Below are 20,728 nucleotides of genomic sequence, written 5' to 3' on the forward strand. Positions count from 1 at the left end.
GGCCCAACTTGATTATCATACACATTGTAAGGAGAGTGATCACTTTAGATAAGCTATCACCGGGAGGAGGTATTGTTTCATGGTCTCTGTGTATATAATGTCTTCTGCAGTTTCCACAGTATGCATCCGATGAAGTGAGCTGTAGCTCACGAAAGCTTATGCTCAAATAAATTGGTTAGTCTCTAAGGTGCCACAAGTACTCCTTTTCTTTTTGCGAATACAGACTAACACGGCTGTTACTCTGAAATCTAAATCTGCTATCCTGTAGTTTGAACCCATTGCCTCTTGTCCTGCCCTCTGTGGCAAGAGAGAACAGCTTTTATCCATCTTTCCCCCCGCAAGTATTTGAAGACTGTTACCATGTCGTTCTCCCCCACCCCCACTAATCTCTTCTTTTTACTACACATACCCAGTTCCTTCAGTGTAGACCAGACCCAACACTTCTGAAAAAGAAGGGAAAAATAGACTCAAAACCACAGCTCTCATTTTCAACATTCTGTCTTTCCCAGCTCTCTCAGCCAGTCTATTCTCTTTTCTTCTGCAGGGATTTATGTGTGAGGTGGTAGCTAGGTCAACAGAAGAATTCTTCGGTCAACCTTGCACTGTCTATGCAGGGACTTAGGTTGGCTTAACAACTCCACGTGGGGTGTGGATTTTTCACACTCCTGACCACTGGTGCTCGAACTGGGTCAGTCAGGAGGCCATGCCTCCCCACTTTTTAACAAAAGAAATATATGCATTCTGGGAAAAACATGATCATACTGCTAAAGGCCAAGAGGCACTATGAGATAAGATAGGATGCATTCCTAGGTATCCACTAGCAATAGATAACTAGATAACTGCATGATCAAAATTGCATTAATCTTATATTTTTGGCTTAGATACTGTATTGCTTTTCTCTGCTACAGCCAGTTGATGGTGTTTGCTAGATTTTCTAAAAATGTATTTTCAATTTTGATTTTTATAAAACATTTGAAAAAATCATTTTATATGGTAGCTCTTGTATGGGGACACATTTACCTCCCTTCAAAGTTGTTGGTGGTTGTTTTGTTTTTACTGATGCCTTTTTTTCAAGGAGATTTACTATATATATATACACACCATAATGGTTGGACTGTAATGTTACAAAATTGCAAGTAAAAGTTTAATAATAGTGCAATATTAATAGTGGAGTATATGCAGTAAAATAAATGCAAATGAAGTGCAAAGTGCAAAAATAAAATGCTGTCTCAATGTTTAGAACTAAAGGATTATTTGTTTTGTTCATACTATAATTATACCATAATGTTACAATGTGACTACATTTAACCAGTATTCTGGTTACTTATGTTACAGTTGTTCGCAGGATATTGAAGTAGTATTTTAATTTCCCCGCCACTTTGGCCTTGGGCGCCCCCCCCCCTCCTGCTACAAAGGTTCCTGCATTCTTGCTCCTGACTAGTGTAGTTAAACTGTCATAATTTCCTAGGGTAGACCAGACCAGGATCTGGGCGGTTAGGCCCAGTAGATCGAGAAGGCTCCAGTAACTAGGAATCAGAGCTGAGGGCTAGAACCTGAATTAGAGCTGGGTTACCTGGACTGAAGAAAGGCAGGAGCAGGACTGGGAACAAACAACCATAGGAGCTATTACAATCATGGACAAATAATTTGGTGGTTGCTCAAAGTATCTTAAGAGACAGTCTACTGACTCTTCTCACCAGTCAGCTGAGGTAGCCAAATAGGCAGCCTTCTACAGGCCAGCTGTGTTCGTTGGCTTGCCTGCAGATTAGCTCTGCTGCAGGCCCTGATTCCTGAAAGGAAGAGACTTGCATCACCTTGAAGCCGAGAGATGGAGATTCTGGGGAAACACCAGATCTTGGCTAAATAAGAAGAAAAAGAATAAGGGAAAGGGAGAGCAACCGTTAATTATTGATATCATTATTATTATGACTGATCCCCAGTTCCTCTAAAAACAACTCAGGTGAAATGCTTTTGTATTTGGGTCACCTTGAGGTCACTTTCCTCATGTGAGAGGTCTCATTAGCCTTGTTTATGTTAGGGGATTTCCTTAAAATTTCCCCCTTGTTGCTTCCATGCTAGCAATGTTGGGAGGTCTTGTAGAGTTGAGTAAGACTCCTCACGCAAAGAAGGGTGAGTATCTGAGTGTCTGTTGTGGGGACAGTTTGACAGTTTGACCGTGTGCTTGATTGGTTGTTTGAAAAGTGTGAATTGGGAGTGCTTTATTCCAGGTGAGCCTTGAGTGGGCCTGACTGCTATAAAAAAAAGCCAGTCAGCTGCAAACCAGCTGAGCGACCAACAGCAAAGAGGCTAACAGAGGGAGTTTGCCTGGGAGTTCGCCTGGGAAGAGCCACTGAGGCTTACATCTTGCCAGCTTCTCTGAGTAGTTACTACAACTCCTGAGGAAGCTCGTAGAAGGAAGGTAATATGGGTGGGGAGTGTTCAGCTGTTGTGACCTGCACTGGATGTGCCATGTTTATCTTTCTTCCACAGGACAGAAGCGACTTCGTCTGTACAAAGTGCAAGCTGGTCTCCATATTGGAAGAGAAGGTTCAAGGTCTGAAGCAACAGGTATCGACCCTGCGTTGCATAAGAGAAACTGAAGATTTCCTGGACAGATGTCAGGATATGCTTCTACGGACACAACGTTCTGAAGATTCAGAGCAGGCTGCACTGTGGGGACAAGAGGACGGTGAAGAAACTTGGCAGTATGTGACCTACAGAAGAAGAAAGGGGAGCGTCCATGTACCAGCAACACAGATACAGGTAAGTAACCGTTTTCATGTTCTCTCCACAGGTACTAATGCGGAGAGTGGACTAGATGATACATCTGAGGGAAGGGAACAGAAGGAGACTCCGCCAATTGGAAGGTATGAGATGCACTGTCCTAGGGCTGAGGGTTCCACGACCACCGCTCCCAAGAGAAGGAGGCAGGTGGTGGTGGTCAGGGACTCTCTCCTCAGGGGGACTGAGTCATCTCTCTGCTGCCCCAACCGGGAAAACTGAGAAGTCTGCTGCTTGCCAGGAGCTAGGATTCATGATGTGACGGAGAGACAGCCAAGACTCATCAAGCCCTCGGATCGCTACCCCTTCCTGCTTCTCCGCGTGGGCACCAATGATACTGCCCAGAATGACCTTGAGCAGATCACTGCAGACTACGTGGCTCTGGGAAGAAGGATAAAGGAGTTTGAGGTGCAAGTGGTGTTCTTGTCCATCCTCCCCATGGAAGGAAAAGGCCTGGGTAGAGACCGTCGAATTGTGGAAGTCAATGAATGGCTATGCAGGTGGTGTCTGAGAGAAGGCTTTGGATTCTTTGACCATGGGATGGTGTTCCAAGAAGGAGTGCTAGGCAGAGACAGGTTCCACCTAACGAAGAGAGGGAAGAGCATCTTCGCAAGCAGGCTGGCTAACCTAGTGAGGAGGGCTTTAAACTAGGTTCACCAGGGTAAGGAGACCAAAGCCCTGAGGTAAGTGGGGAAGTGGGATACTGGGAGGAAGCACGAGCAGGAGCGCGTGAGAGGGGAGGACTCCTGTCTCATACTGAGAAAGAGGGATGATCAGCGAGTTTTCTCAAGTGCCTATACACAAATGCAAGAAGCCTGGGAAACAAGCAGGGAGAACTGGAAGACCTGGCACAGTCAAGGAATTATGATGTGATTGGAATAACAGAGACTTGGTGGAATAACTCACATGACTGGAGTATTGTCATGGATGGATATAAACTGTTCAGGAAGGACAGGCAGGACAGAAAAGGTGGGGGAGTTGCATTGTATGTAAGGGAGCAGTATGACTGCTCAGGGCTCAAGTATGAAACTGTAGAAAAACCTGAGAGTCTCTAGATTAAGTTTAGAAGTGTGAGCAACAAGGGTGATGTCGTGGTGGGAGTCTGCTATAGACCACCGGACCAGGGGGATGAGATGAACGAGGCTTTCTTCCAGCAACTTACGGAAGTTACTAGATCGCAGGTCCTGGTTCTCATGGGAAACTTCAATCACCCTGATATCTGCTGGGAGAGCAATACACAAATGCACAGACAATCCAGGAAGTTTTTTGGAAAGTGTAGGGGACAATTTGCCGGTGCAAGTGCTGCAGGAACCAACTAGGGGCAGAGCTCTTCTTGACCTGCTACTCATAAACCGGGAAGAATTAGTAGGGGAAGCAAAAGTGGATGGGAACCTGGGAGGCAGTGACCATGAGATGGTTGAGTTCAGGATCCTGACACAGGGAAGAAAAGAGAGAAGCAGAATACAGACCCTGGACTTCAGAAAAGCAGACTTTGACTCCCTCAGGGAACTGATGGGCAGGATCCCCTGGGAGAATAACATGAGGGGGAAAGGAGTCCAGGAGAGCTGGCTGTATTTTAAAGAATCCTTATTGAGGTTACAGGGACAAACCATCCCGATGTGTAGAAAGAATAGTAAATATGGCAGGTGACTAGCTTGGCTTAACAGTGAAATCCTTGCTGATCTTAAACACAAAAAAGAAGCTTACAAGAAGTGGAAGATTGGACAAATGACCAGGGAAGAGTATAAAGATATTGCTCAGGCATGCAGGAGTGAAATCAGAATGCCAAATCACACCTGGAGTTGCAGCTAGCAAGAGATGTTAAGAGTAACAAGAAGGGTTTCTTCAGGTATGTTAGCAACAAGATGAAAGTCAAGGAACGTGTGGGCCCCTGAGTGAATGAGAGAGGCAACCTAGTGACAGAGGATGTGGAAAAAGCTAATGTAGTCAATGCTTTTTTTGCCTCTGTCTTCGTGAACAAGTTCAGCTCCCAGACTACTGCACTGGGCAGCACAGCATGGGGAGGAGGTGACCAGCCCTCTGTGGAGAAAGATGTGGTTCAAGACTATTTAGAAAAGCTGGATGAGCACAAGTCCATGGGGCCGGATGCGCTGCATCCGAGAATGCTAAAGGAGTTGGTGGATGTGATTGCAGAGCCATTGGCCATTATCTTTGAAAACTCATGGCGATCGGGGGTAGATACGCTGGAGGATAGGGATAGGATACAGAGAGACCTAGACAAATTAGAGGATTGGGCCAAAAGAAATCTGATGAGGTTCAACAAGGACAAGTGCAGAGTCCTGCACTTAGGATGGAAGAATCCCATGCACCGCTACAGACTAGGGACCGAATGGCTAGACAGCAGTTCTGCAGAACAGAACCTAGAGATCACAGTGGACAAGAAGCTGGATATGAGTCAACAGTGTGCCCTTGTTGCCAAAAAGGCCAATGGCATTTTGGGATGTATAAGTAGGGGCATTGCCAGCAGATCGAGGGACATGATCATTCCCCTCTATTCGACATTGGTGAGGCCTCATCTGGAGTACTGTGTCTAGTTTTGGGCCCCACACTACAAGAAGGATGTGGAAAAATTGGAAAACATCCAGCGGAGGGCAACAAAAGTGATTAGGGGACTGGAACACATAACTTATGAGGAGAGGCTGAGGGAACTGGGATTGTTTATTCTGCAGAAGAGAAGAATGAGGGAGGTTTGATAGCTCCTTTCAACTGCCTGAAAGGGGATTCCAAAGAGGATGGCTCTAGACTGTTCTCAGTGGTAGCAGATGACAAAACAAGGAGTAATGGTCTCAAGTTGCAGTGGGGGAAGTTTAGGCTGGATATTAGGAAAAACTTTTTCACTAGGAGGGTGGTGAAACACTGGAACGTGTTACCTAGGGAGGTGATGGAATCTCCTTCCTTTGATGTTTTTATGGTCAGGCTTGAGAAAGCCCTGGCTGGGATGATTTAGATGGGGGTTGGTCCTGCTTTGAGCAGGTGGTTGGACTAGATGACCTCCTAAGGTCCCTTCCAACCCTGATATTCTATGATTCTAGGGCGACTGTGATGGGTTTGGTCACAGAGACCTCCTTGGGACTGTCACTTGATGTGCTGAATTTACCTCTGAGTCCATTTTCCCTGCCAGCCTGGGACTCCAGAACCCTGCCTTGTTGAGCCAGACATGCTAGCCTGCTGCAACACAGACCCAGGTCTGGTCCATGCCCACAAAGCTACAGACCTAACTGAAAAGAGTTCAGCAGTCCACCTGTCTCCAGCACCCAGACACCCAGTTCCCAGTGGGGTCCAAACCCCAGATAAATCTGTTTTACTCTGTATAAAGCTTATACAGGGTAAACTCATAAATTGTCCACCATCTCTAACACTGATAGAGAGATATGCACAGCTGTTTGCTCCCCCTGGTATTAATCACCTACTCTGGGTTTATCAATAAACAAAAGTGATTTTATTAAGTATAAAAAGTAGGATTTAAGTGGTTCCAAGTAATAACAGACAGAACAAAGTAAGTTACCAAGCAAAATCAAACAAAACATGCAAGTCTAAGACTAATACATTAAGAAACTGATTACAGATAAATCTCACCCTCGGAGATGTTCCAATAAGCTTCTTTCACAGACTAGACTCCTTCCTAGTCTGGTCCCAATCCTTTCAATGGTACAGTCCTTGTTAGTTTCAGCAGGTATCTTCAGTGAAAAGCTGGGCTTTCTCCGCCTTTGTCCTGATCTACTCCCTCTTATATCTTTGGCACAAGGTGGGAATCCTTTGTCTCTCTGGGTTCCCACCCCTCCTTCTAAATGTAAAAGCACCAGGTTTAAGATGGATTCCAGTATCAGGTGACATGTTCACATGTCCTGTGAGACCCCCTCCATTCTTCCAGGGCTGGCCCACACCTCTACAGGAAGGCTTGCAGGAAAATATACCATTTACAACCAAAAAGAGAGGGAGTACTTGTGGCACCTTAGAGACTAACACATTTATTTGAGCATAAGCTTTCGTGAGCTACAGCTCACTTCGTCGGATGCATGTAGCTCATGAAAGCTTATGCTCAAATAAATTTGTTAGTTTCTACGGTGCCACAAGTACTCCTTTTCTTTTTGTGGATACAGACTAACACGGCTGTGTCATAAATATAAAGGGAAGGGTAAACCCCTTTGAAATCCCTCCTGGCCAGGGGAAAGCTCCTCTCACCTGTAAAGGGTTAAGAAGCTAAAGGTAAACTCGCTGGCACCTGACCAAAATGACCAATGAGGAGACAAGGTACTTTCAAAAGCTGGGAGGAGGGAGAGAAACAAAGGGTCTGTGTGTCTGTCTATAGTCTGTCTTTGTCGGGGATAGACCAGGAATGGAGTCTTAGAACTTTTAGTAAGTAATCTAGCTAGGTACGTGTTAGATTATGATTTCTTTAAATGGCTGAGAAAAGAACTGTGCTGAATAGAATAACTATTTCTGTCTGTTTATCTTTTTTGTAACTTAAGGTTTTGCCTAGAGGGGTTTTCTCTATGTTTTTGAATCTAATTACCCTGTAAGGTATCTACCATCCTGATTTTACAGGGGGGATTTCTTTATTTCTATTTACTTCTATTTTTATTAAAAGTCTTCTTGTAAGAAAACTGAATGCTTTTTCATTGTTCTCAGATCCAAGGGTTTGGGTCTGTGGTCACCTATGCAAATTGGTGAGGCTTTTTATCCAACATTTCCCAGGGAAGGGGGGGTGCAAGTGTTGGGAGGATTGTTCATTGTTCTTAAGATCCAAGGGTCTGGGTCTGTAGTCACCTAGGCAAATTGGTGAGGCTTTTTACCAAACCTTGTCCAGGAAGTGGGGTGCAAGGTTTTGGGAAGTATTTTGGGGGGAAAGACGCGTCCAAACAGCTCTTCCCCAGTAACCAGTTTTAGTTTGGTGGTGGTAGTGGCCAATCCAAGGACAAAGGGTGGAATATTTTGTACCTTGGGGAAGTTTTGACCTAAGCTGATAAAGATAAGCTTAGGAGGTTTTTCATGCAGGTCCCCACATCTGTACCTTAGAGTTCAGAGTGGGGGAGGAACCTTGACAGGCTGCTACTCTGAAACCTGTAATTTACAACCAATTGTCCTAATCAAGGTGAGCCATCAAGATTCTAAACCACCATTAATGGCCCACACTTTGAATATTACAATAGGACCTCAGCGTTATACTACCTATTCCTAGTTTTAGATACAAGAATGATACATTCATACAAATAGGATGAGAACACACAGTAGATTATAAGCTTTGTAACGATACCTTACAAGAGTCCTTTTGCACAAAGCATATTCCAGTTACATTATATTCACACTTATAAACATATTTTTATAAAGCATATGGAGTGCAATGTCACAGTGACTACTTGCTTAATAATGAAAGAAAAGCTTTCCCAAGAGGAACTATTCCAAGGGTGACTCTGATTATGCAATTTTGTCATTCTGGAACATTTCTAATTCCCTTGAACCTTTTCCCTCAAGGCAAGTCAACAAAATGAAGCTGACCTATGTTACATCGACTTACAGCCATCACAGTAACTAAACTGCTTTTGCATGTCCATATTATATTCGTTGTGTCGGTCGTGCACGTCCTCACCAGGAGAGCTTTCACCAATTTTAGCTGTTAGCGTGGGGCATTGTGGGACAACTTCTGAAAGGCAGCAATGGTCGATGTAAGTAATGCAATGTCTACACTGACACTGCATTGACCTAATTACATTGATTTAAGCACTACACCTCTCGGGGACGTGGAGTTAAGTCGGTGTAGTGGGCGAGTTACATGGGTGGGAGCTGCATTTTACTTTAGACACTTGTAAGCTGCCTTACATCAACTTTATAGTGTAGACCAGGGCTCAGAGTTTTCAGACTAAGCTGCCCAGATTTAGCTTTCCTTTTAAAAATGCTTTCTTAGCATTCTTATGTCGTACAAAAATCTGATGGGGGACAGAAGGGTGGCCAGGCTCAAATGAGCTGTGTCCATACAAATCAATGGCTTGTGCATTAATCACCTTCTTGGCCAGCAACTTAGCAACTTGTCACCTACTGTCCATGTGGCTAACTTGCTCCTGCAGGCTTAACATATACACCATTGCAATTCCCTATTACAGAGCTAGGTGCTGCTTTCTTCCCTGGGTAGGTAAACTGCAGGAAGGAGAACAAATCCACGTGACTACAGCATCCCAAGACTTTTCAGAGGTTGACAGCTGTCAGTGTGATTGGCAATACAGCCCTCTCTTTGCTTCATTTTGGACCAGATTTTCAGAAGCACAGAGCACATATTCTGGCCATTTGATTTAGATGCATAAATGGGAGCTGCTGGGTGATGAGGGTGAAAATCTGGCCCCTTGAGACTGAGACCCAGAAAATCTTAGTCTAGGAATCAAAACAGCTCCACTACACACGACTGTTGGCAGCGTGTAGGGTATGTGTGGCTACATACCCTACAGACAGTGAAAAGCCTGCACTGCAGGCCAACACTGCAGCGTGTAATAACACGTCAGTGAAAGGTTCTGGCAGGGGGAGACAGCGAGAAAAAGCTTCCACAGGTCCTGCTACCAGAGTCTTTCACTGCTGGGGGGAAGGCTCTGGCATCACAGAGCTGGCGGAGCCTTTCCCCACTGCCTCCTACCTGCCGGAGTGTTTCCCTGTGGCAAGCTGCAGGGGGGAGAGAGTGGGGGAAAAGCTTCAGCAGCAAACCCTGCTACAGCCTTTCTCTGCTGCTGCAGCCTGTGGCAGGGAAAGGCTCCACTGCGGGAAGCCGCCCAAGCCTTTCCCTACTGCCAGAACCTTTTTCCTCTGCGGGGAGTCTTTTCCTGTAGAGGGGAAAGGCTCCATCAGCGGGAAGGCAGCAGGACATGACACAGCTAAAAATAGCAGTGCAGACGCGGAGGCATGGTTAGGGTGAGTAGAGGGTCATGTAGGGTATAGAATCATAGGACTGGAAGGGACCTTGAAATGTCATCTAGTCCAGTCCCCTACACTCATGGCAGGACTAATTATTATTTAGACCATCCCTGACAGGTGTTTGTCTAACCTGCTCTTAAAAATCTCCAATGATGGAGATTCCACAACCTCCCTAGGCAATTTATTCCAGTGCTTAACCACCCTGACTGTTAGGAAGTTTTTCCTAATGGCCAATCTAAACCGTCCATTGCTTCTTGTCCTATTCTCAGAGGTTAAGGAGAACAATTTTTCTCTCTCTTCCTTGTAACCTTTTATGTAGTTGAAAACTGTTATCATGTCCCCTCTCAGTCTTCTCTTCACCATACTAAACAAATCCAAGTTTTTCAATCTTCCCCCATAGGTCATGTTTTCTAGACCTTTAATAATTTTTGTTGGTCTTCTCTAGACTTTCTCCAATTTGTCCACATCTTTCCAATACTCCAGTTGAGGCCTAATTAGCAGAGTTGCGCGGAAGAATTACTTCTCGTGTTTTGCGTACAACACTTCTGCTAATACATCCCAGAATGATGAACATACCCACACCCTTCAGGTGTGTCTTTACTCACCTAAGGTGTGCCTCACCAGCTGGGGCACTACGCAGGTATGTACTCTACACACATCCAAAAGAAGCATGTGGTGTAGATATACTATGTTCCCAGCTGTTATTTAATCTTCACACTTTCCCTACCACAGATCCTATCCTCGGATAATAATAACTCAAATATTAAAGAGATCAGAGCCGTTTATAGTTGTGCAATGAAATTAGGAATAAAGATGGGCTGAAACTGTAACCCCAGATCCAAGATCCTCCCCCAAGTAAGACATTTGGGACAAGATTCAGCTCATACACATTTGTAAGTAGCAGGGTTTCCTTTTCAATACATATTATTGAAAATACAAATATTTCCTTTTCAATACATGGCTATGACTAAATGAAAAGACAGCTCACACGCCACCAGATGCTTGCATTTTGTAATGAATGACCAAATTGGTAGTGTAACATTCAGATGACATTTTGATCCACTGGTTTACAAATACATCATTTTTCTTTTATTTCTGTTTATTCATTCCAAGGATGCTTTGTTCACTTTTTCCTTTTTATTTTTCCTAGCCTCCTCAGTCTGAGTTTCCCTTTTCTCCAAAATGTTACCAATCTTCTATTTCTCTTCCTTTTTCATTTTCCTTCTTGAGTTTCCATTTCATCATTTTATTTAATCTTCCAATCTGTGTGTTTCCTTCCTTAGAACAATGCGGTTGTTGGACATTAGTGATATTCAAAAATGCCATTTGTCTCCCTCCTATTATTAGCTTTTTTCTCTCTCTCCTTTTTTTTTCCTATCCCAATCACTATCCAAAGTTTTCCCTTTGGTGGGCAGGGGAAAGCTGCACTAAGAATCTGCAGATCCCAGCCCTGGCTGAGTAAGAGAGGAAGGATGGCACTGTGGTTAGGGCATTAGCCAATGGCCAGGGAAACTCATTCAATTCCCTGCTTTATCGCAGACTTCCTGTGTAACCTTGGCTTCAGACCTCTGCGTGCCTTAGTTCCCTGTCTGCCCTTCCTTATAGGGTGTTGTAAGGATAAATTCATTAAAAATGTCAGGGTGTTTACATAGAGTGACAGAAGCCGTATAAGTACTTTAGAGAACATCTAACTACAGGGAAAAGGGTCATATGAAAATTAACGCAGAGTGTAGAAGTACGTTTACGCTGCAGTAAAAGAGCCATGGCTGACTTGTGCTTGCAGGGCTCAGGCTTTGGGGTTAAAAATTGTAGGGTCGACGTTCTGGCCTGGGCTCTAAAACCCTGCGTTCGGGGTGGTCTCAGACCCTGGCTCCAGCCTGAGTCCGAAAGTCTACACTGAATTTTCAGCCTAGCAGCATAAGTCTCATAAACTGAAGTCAATTGAGCTGGGCTCTGAGACTCAGTGCTGCAGATTTTTTATTGCAGTGTAGATGTACCCTTAGTTACTAATAGGGCGATGATGTTTGCTTCTGTTCAGTGGCTTGTGTTAGGCCTCAGTGCTACATATGTACATTCAGGGGGAAAACCCCAATGCTGGCAACTCCAAACATGGGGGGTGTCTAACTTATTGAGAAACACGAGGCACTTTAATAGTTTTGGGTTGTCAATATCCCCTTCAAAACTTTCCTGAGTTAATATTTTAAAAGTTTCTTTTTGACAAGCTGCTGTTTTGAGAAGACAAAGTGATGATGGCTGCCCCGAGACATGATTGATGAGAGAGCTTGGAAGGAGATGTCAGAAAGTAGGCAGTTCTAAAAGTTGATATGTGATTTAGCTTGAATGTAGAAAAGCGCCTGGAACAAGCTTTTTAAAAGCATATTAATAGGCAAAAGTGGATCGAAATAGAATGTTAAGGCAGTACTGGCATATGAGAAAAGCTAAGAGAAGAGTAATCCTTTGTGCAGCCCCTCTCATCCAAGGATCTCAAATAACCCTACAGCCATCTGTAAATTAATCATTACAGCACCCCACTGGGATAGGTACTGATTTAAGGGGGCAGCACCCACAACATCTCAGTAGGGTAAATATTGGGTTAAGGGGGGCATCACTCCAGGGGAATGGGCACCTAGCTATGGGGCAGCTCGTGGGGTGGGCACTAAGTTACGACAGCAACAGCACATATTGCTCAGAAGAAATGACTGTTCACCCCAAGAATTCAAAAATCAGATGATTGTGCCCCACAAGCAAAGAGAGCTGCATTCTTTCTGCTCCACCCCACAGACATCCAGAGGAGCAATGGACTTTACTGCAGCCTTCCTACATTCCTCACAACACCCTTGCCACTTCTCCATCACTAAGGGTATGTCTACACTACAGAATAAGGTCGAATTTATAGAAGTCGGTTTTTTAGAAATCGGTTTTATATATTCGAGTGTGTGTGTCCCCACAGAAAATGCTCTAAGTGCATTAAGTGCATTAACTCGGCGGAGCGCTTCCACAGTACCGAGGCTAGAGTCGACTTCTGGAGCATTGCACTGTGGATAGCTATCCCACAGTTCCCGCAGTCTCCGCTGCCCATTGGAATTCTGGGTTGAGATCCCAATGCCTGATGGGGCTAAAACATTGTCGCGGGTGGTTCTGGGTACATATCGTCAGGCCCCCGTTCCCTCCCTCCCTCCGTGAAAGCAAGGGCAGACAATCGTTTTGTGCCTTTTTTCCTGAGTTACCTGTGCAGACGCCATACCACGGCAAGCATGGAGCCCGCTCAGGTAACCGTCACCCTATGTCTCCTGGGTGCTGGCAGATGCGGTACGGCTTTGCTACACAGTAGCAGCAACCCCTTGCCTTGTGGCAGCAGACGATACAGTACGACTGGTAGCCGTCATCGTCATGTCCGAGGTGCTCCTGGCCACGTCGGCTGGGAGCGCCTGGACAGACATGGGCGCAGGGACTTAATTTAGAGTGACTTGACCAGGTCATTCTCTTTAGTCCTGCAGTCAGTCCTATTGAACCATCTTATGGTGAGCGGGCAGGCGATACGGATTGCTAGCAGTCGTACTGTACCATCTTCTGCCGGGCAGGCAAGAGATGAGGATGGCTAGCAGTCCTTCTGCACCGTCTGCTGCCAGCCAGAGATGTAAAAGATAGATGGAGTGGATCAAAACAAGAAATAGACCAGATTTGTTCTGTATTCATTTGCTTCTCCCCCTCCCCCGTCTAGGGGACTCATTCTTCTAGTTCACACTGCAGTCACTCACAGAGAAGGTGCAGCGAGGTAAATCTAGCCATGTATCAATCAGAGGCCAGGCTAACCTTCTTGTTCCAATAAGAACGATAACTTAGGTGCACCATTTCTTATTGGAACCCTCCATGAAGTCCTGCCTGAAATACTCCTTGATGTAAAGACACCCCCTTTGTTGATTTTAGCTCCCTGAAGCCAACCCTGTAAGCCGTGTCGTCAGTCGCCCCTCCCTCCGTCAGAGAAATGGCAGACAATCGTTCCGCGCCTTTTTTCTGTGCGGACGCCATACCAAGGCAAGCATGGAGGCCGCTCAGCTCACTTTGCCAATTAGGAGCACATTAAACACCACACGCATTATCCAGCAGTATATGCAGCACCGGAACTTGGCAAAGCGATACCGGGCGAGGAGGCGACGTCAGCGCGGTCACGTGAGTGATCAGGACATGGACACAGATTTCTCTGAAAGCATGGGCCCTGCCAATGCATGCATCATGGTGCTAATGGGGCAGGTTCATGCTGTGGAACGCCGATTCTGGGCTCGGGAAACAAGCACAGACTGGTGGGACCGCATAGTGTTGCAGGTCTGGGACGATTCCCAGTGGCTGCGAAACTTTCGCATGCGTAAGGGCACTTCCATGGAACTTTGTGACTTGCTTTCCCCTGCCCTGAGGCGCATGAATACCAAGATGAGAGCAGCCCTCACAGTTGAGAAGCGAGTGGCGATAGCCCTGTGGAAGCTTGCAACGCCAGACAGCTACCGGTCAGTTGGGAATCAATTTGGAGTGGGCAAATCTACTGTGGGGGCTGCTGTGATGCAAGTAGCCCACGCAATCAAAGATCTGCTGATATCAAGGGTAGTGACCCTGGGAAATGTGCAGGTCATAGTGGATGGCTTTGCTGCAATGGGATTCCCTAACTGTGGTGGGACCATAGACGGAACCCATATCCCTATCTTGGCACCGGAGCACCAAGCTGCCGAGTACATAAACCGCAAGGGGTACTTTTCGATAGTGCTGCAAGCTCTGGTGGATCACAAGGGACGTTTCACCAACATCAACGTGGGATGGCCGGGAAAGGTACATGACGCTCGCATCTTCAGGAACTCTGGTCTGTTTCAAAAGCTGCAGGAAGGGACTTTATTCCCAGACCAGAAAATAACTGTTGGGGATGTTGAAATGCCTATATGTATCCTTGGGGACCCAGCCTACCCCTTAATGCCATGGCTCATGAAGCCGTACACAGGCAGCCTGGACAGTAGTCAGGAGCTGTTCAACTGCAGTCTGAGCAAGTGCAGAATGGTGGTAAAATGTGCATTTGGACGTTTAAAGGCGCGCTGGCGCAGTTTACTGACTCGCTTAGACCTCAGCGAAACCAATATTCCCACTGTTATTACTGCTTGCTGTGTGCTCCACAATATCTGTGAGAGTAAGGGGGAGACGTTTATGGCAGGGTGGGAGGTTGAGGCAAATCGCCTGGCTGCTGGTTACGCACAGCCAGACACCAGGGTGGTTAGAAGAGCACAGGAGGGCGCGGTATGCATCAGAGAAGCTTTGAAAACCAGTTTCATGACTGGCCAGGCTACGGTGTGAAAGTTCTGTTTGTTTCTCCTTGATGAAACCCCCCGCCCCTTGGTTCACTCTACTTCCCTGTAAGCTAACCACCCGCCCCTCCTCCCTTCAATCACCGCTTGCAGAGGCAATAAAGTCATTGTTGCTTCACATTCATGCATTCTTTATTCATTCATCACACAAATAGGGGGATGACTACCAAGGTAGCCCAGGAGGGGTGGTGAAGGAGGGAAGGAAAATGCCACACAGCACTTTAAGCACAGCACTTTAAAAGTTTACAACTTTAAAATTTATTGAATGACAGCCTTCTTTTTTATGGGCAATCCTCTGTGGTGGAGTGGCTGGTTGGCCGGAGGCCCCCCCACCGCGTTCTTGGGCGTCTGGGTGTGGAGGCTATGGAACTTGGGGAGGAGGGCGGTTGGTTACAGAGGGGCTGCAGTGGCAGTCTGTGCTCCAGCTGCCTTTGCTGCAGCTCAACCGTACACTGGAGCATACTGGTTTGGTCCTCCAGCAGCCTCAGCATTGAATCCTGCCTCCTCTCATCACGCTGCCGCCACATTTGAGCTTCAGCCTTCTCTTCAGCCCGCCACTTACTCTCTTCAGCCCGCCACCTCTCCTCCCGGTCATTTTGTGCTTTCCTGCACTCTGACATTATTTGCCTCCACGCATTCGTCTGTGCTCTGTCAGCGTGGGAGGACAGCATGAGCTCGGAGAACATTTCATCTCGAGTGCGTTTTTTTTTTCTTTCTAAGCTTCACTAGCCTCTGGGAAGGAGAAGATCCTGTGATCATTGAAACACATGCAGCTGGTGGAGAAAAAAAAAGGGACAGCGGTATTTAAAAAGACACATTTTATAAAACAGTGGCTACACTCTTTCAGGGTAAACCTTGCTGTTAACATTACATACATAGCACATGTGCTTTCGTTTCAAGGTTGCATTTTGCCTCCCCCCACCGCGTGGCTACCCCCTCAACCTTCCCCCCTCCCTGTGGCTAACAGCGGGGAACTTTTCTGTTTAGCCACAGGCAAACAGCCCAGCAGGAATGGGCTCCTCTGAGTGTCCCCTGAAGAAAAGCACTCTATTTCAACCAGGTGACCATGAATTATATCTCACTCTCCTGAGGATAACACAGAGAGATAAAGAACGGATGTTGTTTGAACGCCAGCAAACATACACTGCAATGCTTTGTTCTACAGTGATTCCCGAGTACGTGTTACTGGCCTGGAGTGGTAAAGTGTCCTACCATGAAGGACGCAATAAGGCTGCCCTCCCCAGAAACCTTTTGCAAAGGCTTTAGGAGTACATCTAGGAGAACCGCGAATGCCAGGGCAAAGTAATCCTTTCACATGCTTGCTTTTAAACCATGTATAGTATTTTAAAAGGTACACTCACCAGAGGTTCCTTCTCCACCTGCTGGGTCCAGGAGGCAGCCTTGGGTGGGTTCGGGGGGTACTGGCTCCAGGTCCAGGGTGAGAAACAGTTCCTGGCTGTCGGGAAAACCAGTTTCTCAGCTTGCTTGCTGTGAGCTATCTACAACCTCCTCATCATCATCTTCTTCTTCGTCCCCAAAACCTGCTTCCGTATTGCCTCCATCTCCATTGAAGGAGTCAAACAACACGGCTGGGGTAGTGGTGGCTGAACCCCCTAAAATGGCATGCAGCTCATCATAGAAGCGGCATGTTTGGGGCTCTGACCCGGAGCAGCCGTTCGCCTCTCTGGTTTTCTGGTAGGCTTGCCTCAGCTCCTTCAGTTTCACGCGGCACTGCTTTGGGTCCCTGTTATGGCCTCTGTCCTTCATGCCCTGGGAGATTTTGACAAAGGTTTTGGCATTTCGAAAACTGGAACGGAGTTCTGATAGCACGGATTCCTCTCCCCAAACAGCGATCAGATCCCGTACCTCCCGTTCAGTCCATGCTGCAGCTCTTTTGCGATTCTGGGACTCCATCATGGTCACCTCTGCTGATGAGCTCTGCATGGTCACCTGCAGCTTGCCACGCTGGCCAAACAGGAAATGAGATTTAAAAGTTCGCGGTTCTTTTCCTGTCTACCTGGCCAGTGCATCTGAGTTGAGAGTGCTGTCCAGAGAGGTCACAATGGAACACTCTGGGATAGCTCCCGGAGGCCAATACCATCGAATTGTGTCCACAGTACCCCAAATTTGATCCAGCAAGGTCGATTTAAGCGCTAATCCACTTGTCAGGGGTGGAGTAAGGAAATCGATTTTAAGAGCCCTTTAAGTCGAAATGAAGGGCTTCATCGTGTGGACGGGTGCAGGTTTACATCGATTTAACGCTGCTAAATTCGACCTAAAGTCCTAGTGTAGACCAGGGCTAAGGTGCCACAAGTACTCCTTTTCTCTTTGCGAATACAGACTAACACGGCTGTTACTCTGAAACCTGACTTTATAGCCAGTGATGCAGCTAAGCAGGGGTGAGTAGAGACAGCTGTATTTTACAAGGAATAGAGCTGGGCACACAGACCAGCCCCCTCTTCTAGGGCAGAGTGTTTATTTTTTCCCATAGGCCCATGGGAGGGGCCAAAATTAGCACTCTGTGGGGTCGCCACATACATTTCGCAGACCTGCTTCTTGAAGAAAGGGGTGCTGGATGTGTTGATTCTTAATAGAACAACTTCCACAATCAGCAGGTGGCGCTGAGCTGAGGCTGAGAGAAGCCCTCAAATCCTTAAAGTGATAACTAGGGAGAACTTGGGGGTTCCTGAGCAAAGGTGCTAGGGCTTATGGTGAATATCTCCAGCTCATTGTTAAAGTACTCTGACCTACACATTGTCTATTGTGTATGATACTAATATTGAGGTCTTTGGAGCTGGCTGACAGTAGGAGGGGTGTTTTATCCCTGCTGTATTACTGAGGTGGGGTAGGATTAGGGGAGCCAGTGATCTGTTACCAGTGCTTCCTCAAGCTGGGAGGTAGCCACAGGAGGCCCTCGCTGAAGACTTGAGATTTTGTGAACTGAAGCTTCAGGATCAATGTGAGTATTTCGCACAGCGCTCACAGCTGAGAACAAAACCCATGAGCCTTGGCTCCCCGTTCTCTGCTGGTGCCATTAGACAACATTCCCTTTCTTCAAATGATGATACTGGAGCTGTTTTGAATTTACAGCAGTGTGAATGAGATAACTGTTGTGTGCAGCTAGATTCACTGGTGACCTGCTTTTATGGGAGTTAACATAGTCCTTTGCATTTGACTGCAAGTTTCTACAGCTGCAAAATGGAAATAATGACTCACAGTTACAGGCTTTTGTCTGAGCTGATGAAAAATGATGTGGAATAATATTATGACTCCAAAATGAAGTAAGGTTTCTATTGAGAGCCAGCATGGTTTATTAGGTTTTGCTCAGAGAAAGACCTCCTAAATTCTCATCCTAGCTTTATCACATCCCCTATTTTCCCATGTGCCTATTTCATGGTAAACCAGGTGTAGCTTGCCTTCCCAGGTGAAGGGAATGGTCACATGGTGAGAGCATGTGATTCAGAACCAGGCCTGCTGATATAAGGGGCAATTTGAGCTTAGTGGGGGCAGAGTCTCAAAAGCTGCTGTATGCAAGGAGGTACTCCTAGACAGAGGGCCTGGGGCATGCAGGAGCCCGGTAGATCGGCTGGAGGGAGGGCTATAAGCAGGCAGCAGTCATGGTAAAGGGCTGGAAAGATGTTATAACCTAAAGGGAGGGCTATGTGGATGTTGAAGCCCATTACAAACTGAAAGGAGAGAGCTGGTAACAAACTGCTTCCAGTAGTGAAGCAGTTCTATGAAAGTGCCAGCTGAGGTGGCTTGTTTGATGTATGATAAACTGAGGCAGTGGCAGGTCTGATGCTGGCTTCGATATGACTCTGATATGATATACAATAGCACTGTAACAGGTTTCAGAGTAACAGCCGTGTTAGTCTGTATTCGCAAAAAGAAAAGGAGTACTTGTGGCACCTTAGAGACTAACCAATTTATTTGAGCATAAGCTTTCGTGAGCTACAGCTAGTCTCTAAGGTGCCACAAGTACTCCTTTTCTAATAGCACTGTATTTGCCTATTTCATATAGCAGTCTGGAAACTAATAAATTAACATGGAATGCTTTAACAATGTAGACAGAGGGCCTTATTTTCACGGCCAGACGCCATATATGTAAGTGTAATCTTGCTGAATATGGTTGCAGATATTAGTAGTTTGATTACAGCTTATGTTACAACAGTGCTAAGAAGCATTGTCCATGAACAAAGGCCCATTGTGCTAGGTGCTGTACATGCAGCTAGTGCCTTTCCCAAAGAGCACACAGTAGACAACAGTGAGACGTGAGGAAACAGCGTCATGGCTCAGTGCTGCTTTTTCATCAGCCATATGCTCAAGGAGACTAACATGCACCCCCACAAAGAGGTCTAGCAATAGGCACAAAGATAGAATGCCTCCCATTGCTCCTGCTGGGGTTCTGCAACTCCAGAATGTCCTTCGCTCTGGGCTGTGGCAAAATGACACAATCAAGCCCTTTCTTTGTATGTTAAGTCTTTTCATAGTATTTTTAAACAATCCTCTCTCTCTTTGTGTTTAAACTAAAAGAGAAATGATAACAGCAGATGGAGCAGAACTTAGGAAGTTAGGTGTTAAAGAATATTCAAAGATGGTAATAGACTGCTCTATTACAAACCTCAGTGTGCAGTAGCTACATGAACATGACTATTGACTTCCGAGAGTTAGTGGTGAGGGAGTTACATCATCAGGCCCCATACAAATCAATATCTGGAACCTGTTTCCCATATGATTAGAGTATACTGAAATGGAAAGCTCTTTGGGGCAGGGACAGTTTTTTTGCACCATGCCTAGGGAATGGGTCCTGGTCTATTACTTAGGCGATGAGATGTGCTATTGGAATACAGATAATATCCTAGGTACCAATCCTGATCCCACTGAAGTAAAGGAGGAGTTATGCTTTAGTGTTTCAGGCCCCTTGCACCTGACCCATCACAAGTCACCATCAAGGAACAGACTTTGGAGACAGTTGAGCACTTCTGCTATCTCTGTAGCCAACTTTCTCAAAATGCAAAAATCGACAATGAGATCCAGCACAGGATCCAGTGCACAAGTGCTTCTTTTGGGAAACTTCTCCAACACATTTTCACGGGACTGTGACCTACAGAAGGACACCAAGATCCAGATCTGTAACACAACTGTTATTCCTTTACGTTTGTGAAACCCGGATGACCTATGAATAGCTCAAGAGTCTGAAGAGATACCACCAATGATGCCTCTGGAAGATCCTTCGCATCAAGTGGTAAGATTGCTGCACTAATGCCAGCATCCTCACTGAAGCAAATGTCACCAGCACTGAAGCAATGATCCTCATGCACCAACTCCACTGGGCTGGACATTGTGTGTGGATGTCATACTTCCCAAAACAAGCCCTCAGCCCAGCCATGGTCAGAGATCCTGTGGTGGTCAGAGGGAACACTATAAAGATACACTGAAAGCTTATCTCAAGAAAACTGATGTGGATACCACAAGCTGGGAGGAGCAAGCCACCAACCAGCCCCAATGGCACCATATCCTCCATCAGGCAGTGGCCTGCTTCAAGGAGAAGCACCTTGCCCTCAAAGCTGAAAAGAGAGAGAGAGAAGGAAGTAAAAAGAAAGAACTTTCTCTCAGCAGGTGGCTGACCCTCCAGGAAATGTCTGTACCTACTGTGGGCAGATCTGTGGTTCCAGAATGAGATTCCTAAA

This window comes from Eretmochelys imbricata, chromosome 9 (assembly GCF_965152235.1).
Source record: "Eretmochelys imbricata isolate rEreImb1 chromosome 9, rEreImb1.hap1, whole genome shotgun sequence".
NCBI classification, from domain to species: Eukaryota; Metazoa; Chordata; order Testudines; family Cheloniidae; genus Eretmochelys; species Eretmochelys imbricata.